This window comes from Dermacentor silvarum, unplaced genomic scaffold, assembly GCF_013339745.2.
Source record: "Dermacentor silvarum isolate Dsil-2018 unplaced genomic scaffold, BIME_Dsil_1.4 Seq4978, whole genome shotgun sequence".
NCBI classification, from domain to species: domain Eukaryota; kingdom Metazoa; phylum Arthropoda; class Arachnida; order Ixodida; family Ixodidae; genus Dermacentor; species Dermacentor silvarum.
The window spans coordinates 38,342-47,721 of NW_023606330.1; the positions used below are offsets into that span (position 1 = coordinate 38,342).

Sequence of the window (9,380 nt, forward strand, 5' to 3'; positions counted from 1 at the left end):
GTGGCACTTTTTGGTATTCAGCTGAAGACCAGCCGCAGAGAGACACGTCAGAACTTCATCTAGGCGCTGCAAGTGGAGTTGGAAGGTTCAAGAAAATATGACTATGTCGTCAAGGTAGCACAAACAAGACTTCCACTTAAGGCCCCGCAGAACAGTGTCCATCATTCGTTCGAAGGTTGTTGGTGCATTGCAGAGGCCAAAAGGTATGACGTTAAATTCGTACAGTCCATCAGGTGTTGCAAAGGCAGTTTTTTCCTTGTCGGCCTCATGCATCGGAATTTGCCAATAACCCGAGCGTAAGTCAAAACTGGAAAAGTATTCCGCGCCTTGCAATGAATCTAAGGCGTCGTCAATGCGAGGCAAAGGATATGCGTCTTTTAGGATTATTTGTTCAAGGCACGGTAATCAACACAAAATCGCACTGAGCCATCTTTCTTGAGCACCAAAACGACGGGTGACGACCGAGGGCTGGCGGAGGGGCGGATGATATTTCGCTCGAGCATGTCGGCAACGTGCTCGTCGATTATCTCGCGTTCGGCGGAAGAAACGCGATGTGGTCGACGGCGGACAATAGAACTTCCATCAACGTGTATGCGATGAGTTGCCGCTGAAGTAAGAGAGGTGAGTGTACGTCGAAGGAAGATTTATGTTTCGACAACAAGACCAGTAGTTGATGTGCTTGTTACGGAGTCAGATCCGTACTGATTGCGTTGGCGAGAGCAGTAGCAGGAGCAGCCGCTGCAGGTGGGCGTGGTTCTGCAGTACCAGTACTCGAAGCCATCACCAAGACAGGCTGTGTGTCCACACCGCAAACCACGATGGCACCTTTGGGAAGCAAAATCAGCTCATTTGGGACGTTGAGTACTGTGAGAAGGCCGTGCCGTTGATGAATCGAACGAGACTCGACGCTAGTGCAATTCCTTTGGAGAGGCAACGGGCTGATGGGGCTACTAGAACATCGTCATTGTCAATAACGTCGGAAGCAATCACAGAAGTTGCTCGTGGCCAGGTGGCACCACACAATCGGCTACGGTTCGCAGACGGTGGTAGTACTGAATCCCCTTGTCGGTGTCATCGGTTTCGCGCATGTGGACAAGACATTGTCGGCAAGAGACGAAAGCGGCAGCGGTAGAACAAAGTCCCAACCAAGAATGAGCATAGAAGCGCAGGAAGTCAGCACTGCGAACGGAATATGGTGGTGAATCCCTCAATAAAAACTCGAACGGTACACTGTGCCGATGGCCGTATCGTAAGGTTATTCGCGCTACGTAAAGGATTGCCATGGTAAGGTGTAGTGACCTTGCGTAGACGATAGCACAAATGAGCATGAATAATAAAAATAGCGGCTCCCGTATCAACTAATGCTCGAACAGGCACACCTTCAGCATACACTAATAACCAATTGGCCGGGCTCTCAGGAGGGATTGTTTGTCCGAGCGATGCAGCTTTCCCTCCAAAAACTGCACCATCTAGTTTTCCGAGTGGTAGTCGGTATGGGTGACTGGCTGGAGTGGCGATGTTGAGCGACGGAGAGGGGAAGGAGAGCGCGGCGTCCTGGGCGGTAGTTTAGAGGAGCGTGGGTGGAGCGGGTGGGGAGAAAGAACGTTTTGAAGGGCGGCGCTGGTATAGGCTTGGAAAGGACACCAGATCCCTCTCGTAAGCATCGTAGCCGCGGCGTTCGTCCTGCTGGCGCCTTCGACAAACCGCGAGATGTGGACTCGAATGCCACAATAATAACAGATTGGGTGGGAGGAGCGCCAGGGGGCGTAAAATGCAGGTACAGGTGCACGGGGTGTTGAGTCTGCGACGTCGTTCTGAGGAATCGGAAGGGCACGCTGAGCGACGGAAGGTTGCATGGCAACAACTTGGGCGTACGTGAGTGGCGGATTTGGCGGCGTCGGAGGGTCAGGGCGTACAGCGGAAACCAAGGAAGACAGCTCGTCTTTGATGAGGTCTCGTAGCCCAGTGGACGTAGAGGGAGCTGGAGGACAGCAGATCATGGCAGGCCTTGTTCTTGAAGCTCTTCGCGGATCAGAGCCCGAATCAACGTGCGCAAATCGGCATCCGAAGAAGGTCGCGTGTCACAGACGTCTGGCTGTAACGGATGGCTTGTAATGTATCCAGATGCTGGCAGGTCGCGATGACATCGTCTACGGTGGTGGGGTTTTTAACTGCCAGTGTGTTAAACGCAACGTGTCCACTGCCTTTTAAAATGTATCGAACGCGATCGGTCTCACTCATTGCCGCGTCGACGCGGCGGCAAAGGGAAAGGACGTCTTCAATGTACGAAGTGTACGTCTCCCCTGGTTGTTGCATGCGCGCATCGAGCTGCCGCTTTGAAACTTCAGAACGTATGGATGGCGTTCCGAAAATCTTCCGGACTTGGTGTTGGAAGGTGGTCCAATGGGGCAAGGCGCTCTCATGGTTAAATAACCACGTCTTCGCGACATGGGACAGGTAGAAGGCGACGTGGCGAAGTTTTTGAGTGTCGTCCCAGTGGCTGTACTCACTCACTCGGTCACAGTTCTCCAGCCACTCCTCGACGGCGTCGCGCGGGAGACCAGCGAATATGGTGGGGTGACGCTGCAGGGTGGTAACGGTCCATACGGAGGCGGTTGGTTGGGGGGCAGCGGGGGTGATGCCGGAGGCTTCGGGTTGCGGTACTTGGGTCATGGCAGTGGACAGGTTGAGCAAACGGCGACCCGAACAAATCTCCAGTGGAACTGAACGTCGTAGAGGTCTAGGGGATCGAAAGCAATCTCCACCACTTTGTAAGGCAGCAGCACAGCTGTTGTCTCGTCGCCTTTATTCGGCTGAGCCACGCGCTGAACGAAGACGACGTGCACCGTGATGATGATTATGTACAGGTGAAGAAGATGAAAGATGAATATTTTGTTCACAATATATATTCGTAACTGGATTTTTCATTGGACCAGACGTATTTAGAAAAATCAGAAGCACAACTTCTCGGTTATCTTAGGTTTATTACCCAAGAGTTTCGGTCCGTGGACCGATCTTTTTAAAGGATACAGGAAATTCTCGAAACAGTCTTTTTATATCTTCAGGTAGAGCAAAAAGACGCCAAAAAAAAAGAGAAAGGAGAGATAGAGATAGCAAACAGAAAAAAAAACCATGAAAATAAACATGAGGGAGAGAGCTCTCTCCCTCATGTTTTTTTTTCTGTTTGCTCTCTCTATCTCTCCTTTTCTCTTTTTTTGGCGTCTTCTTGCTGTACCTGAAGATATAAAAAGACTGTTGCGAATTTCCTGTATCCCTTGGAAAAGGTCTGCACCTACTGAAACTGTTGGGTAAATAAGCCTAAGATAACCGCGAAGTTGTGCTTCTGATAATTCTATATATATATATATATATATATATATATATATATATATATATATATATATATATATATAGGATGCAATGGAAGAAACATTGATAAACACTAACACGCATATACATTTACGTGCTAGAATCGTGCTAACTCTACGAAAACCCCAAAACACCTTATCGGGCACACTTGAGGTAACCGTCATAATTATGATGTCCTGTTGACTTATATTTCCAAGTAGATATCATGAAATAAGAAACGAAATGTTCCTAACAATCCATCCTAATCTCCACCCATGTTCTAGAGCAGAGAAGGTGACAAAATACATAGGAAAAACTTTTTCGCAATTCATCAAAACCAATGCATGGATGGATTCAGGAACAAAAGGGGAAATGACTACGTGGGTACGTATTCAGAATTTCCGCTGCAGGAACTCAGTGTGGCCTAAGTAGGACAGCATTGAGATGTTCTAATCTTCTTGCCAAACTTACGTTTCAACAAAACTGTGACTGGGCTGATGTAGTGATATTTCATTTTAGATACAAAACTGCAGACATCTTCTGACAAAGGTAGTAGAAGTAGAAGGCTGGTGAGGCACCAAGGAAGCGAGCACTAGCTGGAGAAAGAACACATGCGTGGTCGTAATCATACTTCGAAAATAGAGTGTAATTGCTCTGTTAGTAAAAATGAAAAAAAAATGGAATCCGCTTTGAGAATTATTGTAAGGTGTTGCTGTAACACAAATCTGTAAATATCGAATTTTTTTGCTTGTTCGGTTGCCACGCGGCATAACATCAGTATGGGACTAAACAAAAGCTTACAAGCCCATTTTATTGATGTACTTCAATAGTGACTTATAAAATGGGTTGTACATAATCTTTCGTAGTCTTCAGCTTGATCACTGTTTAATTTCGCACCTTTAGGTAGGCTTTCGCGAATTGTCTTTGTCCCAGGACACGTCCAAAGTTGATGGCGGGCATCCGCTGCAGCTGCAGGGCGGAGCACTTCGGATACTGGGCATGCTTGAACGCTTTACAAATAGCCGCAGTAGGTCCTTCGGGACCGAGTGATTTTCCAGGGTTTAAGTCATCAATGGCAATCTGCGCTTAACGGCGTTTGAAAACGGCACTTCAAAATGCCATTTCAAGTATGTCTTGCACAGGGTCTTCAAGTCTAGGCACTAACATCAAGAATTTTCCCAGAAATATTGAATTGTTCGTGAGAATATTGAATTGTGTCGAATTGTTGCCTCGGTGTTGTTACTGTGGTCTTTGTACACGGTGGTTTATTGCATTCCGGACTAGACAGAAGCTTACAGAAATCTGGTGATTTCAATTGATAAACAGTGGCCTAGCAACAGGAATTCTTGAGTGTGTGTGTGGGGAGGGGGTGACTTGCTTTCTTCGGTGGCTGTTTTTTACTGGCTAACAAATGTTAATATATCCAAACATTCTCGATTCTGGCAGCCGATTCATTCTGTATGCCTGTGTTCCAGTACCGAAAATTTATAATCAGATTGCATGCGTGACTCGGATAGTGTTGTATATTCTAGCACTTCTGCGAGCACGAGAGATTACGCAGGAAGGCTCTAGGAGTCAAGCCCCCACGTCGGGCCCGCAGATGAGATTTCGATGGTCAACGCACGTGATCGTCACTATCGCTCTAGCAAAGCGTAACTTGTTTATCTGGGCACTGTTTCGCCCAAAGAATAGTTAATTTTAGGTGCTAGTCGAAAGGAAAGAGGACTTGAAACGGGCGTACCTAACGCTAGCCGATCACTATCTGAAGCCGAGGCCAGTTATTCTACGAAAGAAAAAGAATGCCTTAGCGTCATTTAGGCTACTACGAAATTCCGACCTTAGATATTAGGTGGGACCTTCAACGTCCTGATCGACCATCATGCGTTTTGTTGGCTGGTAAACTTAAAGGGCACTTCTGGACGCTTTGCACGGTGGGGCCTCAGACTGCAAGAATTTCATGTTACCATGGTCTACAAGAGTGGACGAAAAGTCCCTGATGCCGACTGCGTGCCTTGCGCCCGCATCGATCCACCTCCATGAGACGACCAAGACGAGGGAACCTTTTTGGAAACAATAAGCGCTAACGCCTTTGCCGAACCGCAGCGGGCCGACCTAGAATTGAGAAGCCTTGCTGAGTGCTTGGTAGAATTGAATGACGTTGTCCAAAGGGTGTTTAGATCCGGATTGATTACGTTTTAGTTGCAAAACGGTGTCCTTGTAAAGATAACTTCTCCCCAGTCCGTACCAATTACTTTCTCTTCTGCCATCAGCATTGCGGCCAGACGCTCTAACCCCTTACATAGCGACCCAACCGCGGGACACCTCATATTGTCAGGGATGCTCTCGAGTATACAGAAGAAGTATTCCTGGCCACTCATCGACACCAACGTTGCTCACTACTTCAGGATATGCCTAGACTGTCAATGAGGCAAGATACCCCCAGCAAGGCCAGTGGGATTCCTTCAGCTAATCAAATCTCGTCGCCACACGTTCCCGCAGGTTGGGATAGACTTACTGGGACCCTTTCCGAGTTCAACATCAGGAAATAATTATATCATCGTCGCCACCGATTATCTTATCTGCTACGCCGGAACAAAAGCGCTGCCAAAAGGTGGGCCTGATCGCCGACAGAGGTACTGTTTTTACGGCGGAGATTGGCCAAGCAATTCTGCAATAAAGACAGACAGGTCACATGAGGAAAACCGCCTACCACCCGCACTCGAGTTACCTTAGGGAACTGCTAAACAAGACCCTTACCGACACGTTAGCATGTCCACGTCCATCACGAGATATTGGATGACGTCATTCCATATCTAACATTTCCTTAAAACACGGTAGCGCAAAAATAATTGCGCGTTGGACGCGCATATCAGGTTTCGACGACAGACGCATGTACAGGGTCGACCCCTCTAAGGTGAACACCTCATTAGTATTCAAGACATAATTGCAGCTGCTGTTCCGAACATAATTAGAAAAATCATTATTGTGTTTATCGACATAATTACACATCGTACAACGAACATTTCACTCGTGAAGTAGAATAAATGCTGTAGTTTTACCGGCTTGAATATTAATGAGCTGTTCACCTTAGATGTGGTCGACCCTGTACGTGTCACTATTGTTCTGTCTAAGCATAACTCTTGTGTTTGTGGGCACAGGTTCACCCATTCAAGTTGTCTCAAAGTCTAACTATTCACCGGCATGCCAACGTGACAATACGTCGTCTAGATTCAATGTTGGCTGCAAACGCTGGCGGATATCTTTCAATCTCATCGCATACACTGTCTTTCTGTTGGAGTGCATAAGACACGCCTGCGACTCCGGTGATGGCCCTGTCCCCCCCGCCAGCTTTTTGAGACGCGTAATGGTTGACAGGCCACTCTTTCTGCTCTGCAGTAGAAGTAGCTTTGCGTCCTGAGTCACATAACCTGGTCCTCCCCCCCCTCCCCCACCCTCTTCCTACACACACTGTGTTCTTAAATATCCCTCTGACGATCTTCAATGCAACGCTAAACCTTGCTCTGACTTTCAGTGCTTTTAATTTGGGGCAAACCTGCACAATTACTTTCATTTGCCATTTCACCGGATTTGTCGTGAAAGCCTCCTCGTGATAGATATGTTTTGAGCCTGCTGATCCTGATTTATTTACCGCTCTATATATTATGCAAATGACCTGCCATTGAACAATCCCCCAGGTGACCGCCCTCGAATATCACATTGGCGCATCCGACGCAAGCCTTAACGAGTCTCTCGTCCAGAATAACTACGGCCTTGTAAGTAGCGGCTTTAAATTATACAAAAGGAGCATCGCGTAAGTACTGACTTACTCCTCTTGAAATCCACAATACTGCTGCTAGACTTAGCCTCAACTTCCGAAAATGGCGAGATCTGAACAAATTTAACAATTACAAATTAGAAAATACAAGTTCGCAATAAAGTAAGGTTTCTAGGGCCTTTAAGATAAAATACTTATTTGCGTGTCCATTTAATGAATTCTTTACATGGCGTCATTCTACACATGGCGTCCAAGAAGGCTAGTGTAAAACTATATAATTACCAGCATCATTTGAAGCTGCAAATCAGGAGCACATGAATACCGGTGGTTCATTTCGTAATGCGCCATTTTAATTGGATGATTCGAAATTTTAGACATTTCGAGCAAACGTTTTACATATTTAGTAACATTATACTTATAACTTAATGTGTATGAAATACCCTGCTGTGGAATACCTTGTGAACAATTGTATGTTTAATTATAGGCATCTACAGACCTTGCGATAATCTAAAAGTATGCATTAGTTCGTTATGAACAATGCACACATTAGAGTTGCCAGCGCCACAACCACATAATCTTTAGTAATTAAAATGGGTTGTTTTAAAACATTTACATCAATGAACTCACAGTTTAGCGTAACACAGACATGGTAGAGGACATGCATGCTTACATGCTCTCCAAGTTCTGCATACATTTTATATTAAAATCATTAAGAAAGGCTACGCTTTCTGTGCGTGCAGGTGGTGCTCTCTGGTGTCTCTTCCCTACCACAGTATTTCTGGACTCTAAGGCAGAACAATTACCTGCAAAAACTGACGCTAATGAAGACTGCGTACGAGAAAAGTAATATGTGAGTAATATGTGGTTTATATATTTTAATACGATGCTGGTACCTGCTTATATTCATCTTGAAAATGTGTTGGCCCTTATGACGACAATGCTAACGTGTTGTCAATCCGTCTATTCCGTTACTCGGACGGGTTCCACGGTTTTCATGTTTATCACAAGTGTCGTGAGGGCAACACGGCATCCACAGCAAACGTTTTTTGGCCGCCATCACCACCAATCCGTTTCTCATGACGTTGACGTGCTGTGCTAGCAAAATGCTATAGAGCACATGTTCATTAAAAACATTAGTGTCAGCTAGCGCACCATAGTTCTGAACATTCAAACAATACATCGCAACAGAGCATGCCTATAAACCAGATGTTTCACAAAATGTGTTACAGATTCCTTGAAACAGGGAAGATTAGATAAATAAATGATTTTTCAATAAATGCTTTACCACAGAGCCATACCTGTAAAATGACTCGAGTTAGCGAGCGAGCATTAGGTGGCCTAATGAGTACGCTCGCTTCTTGGACGCCAGACGATCAACCGTAAGCAGGCACGCCATTAATGGGTGTCTACAAATGGCATGACAGTTGCGCTCTTTAGCGGTACTCTTTCATTGTCTGTGTGAAATTACTTAGAAATAATTGTACTGTAAAAATAAACAGTCTCAGCTTATTTCATTTCTGGAAACCATTTTGAGCTCCTAGGTTGCTAAGCTTCAAGTCTTCAATTGCGTCATTCATCTGTCTCCTATGGTTAAAAAGTGCATTTGACTAATTTGCAGATTTACTTGTCTAATTATTATCTCTACCTATTTTCAAATGTATCCATCTATGGTAAGAGCAATCTAGAGGAAATCATTGAATTGCCTCATTTGACGTATACTTAAAGAATTATGAATGCATATTTGGAAATACGTGGTGTATAGTCCTAACCTCATCAAGCATACATGCGCTAAAGCAGGAAACCAATTTACCCTTTGGTTTCTTTGCCTTCATTATCTGTTCATCTCCCGCTTTTATAACCCACAAAAATTGAAGGCCCTCAAATGTCCTTGTTCTTCTCGTTTACTTTTTCACTTTATACATATAGTAGGTTGAAAAGCACTTCTAATATACGCAAACCACGTAACAGAATAACGCCTGATAATGCACGGTTGGATTACTTCAATACATAATAAATACAAACATCGTCAACCACACACATTACAGAATACAGCACACGACTGCTAGTGGGACACGACGTGGAGGCAACTTGAAAGTTTGACAGTTTATTAACATAGGTAAACCATAGAATTAGAAAGTACACACTTTGGGACCCAACAAATTTGTTAAAGGGTCCCGACCGATTGTTATAAAGGAAAAAGCACTTCTATGGCAGCTGTATTTTATACTCAGAAATCACATAAAACAAAAGCAGCTGA

General features: G+C 45.2%; 1 long non-coding RNA gene across 1 annotated transcript; it reads left to right on the forward strand.

Moving 5' to 3' along the window:
• Window positions 1-3,632: 3,632 nt before the first annotated feature.
• On the forward strand, window positions 3,633-7,976 carry LOC125941865 (uncharacterized). Its single transcript, XR_007464653.1, has 3 exons — window positions 3,633-3,732; window positions 7,044-7,121; window positions 7,864-7,976. It is a non-coding gene; the product is annotated as an uncharacterized LOC125941865 (long non-coding RNA).
• Window positions 7,977-9,380: the final 1,404 nt, after the last annotated feature.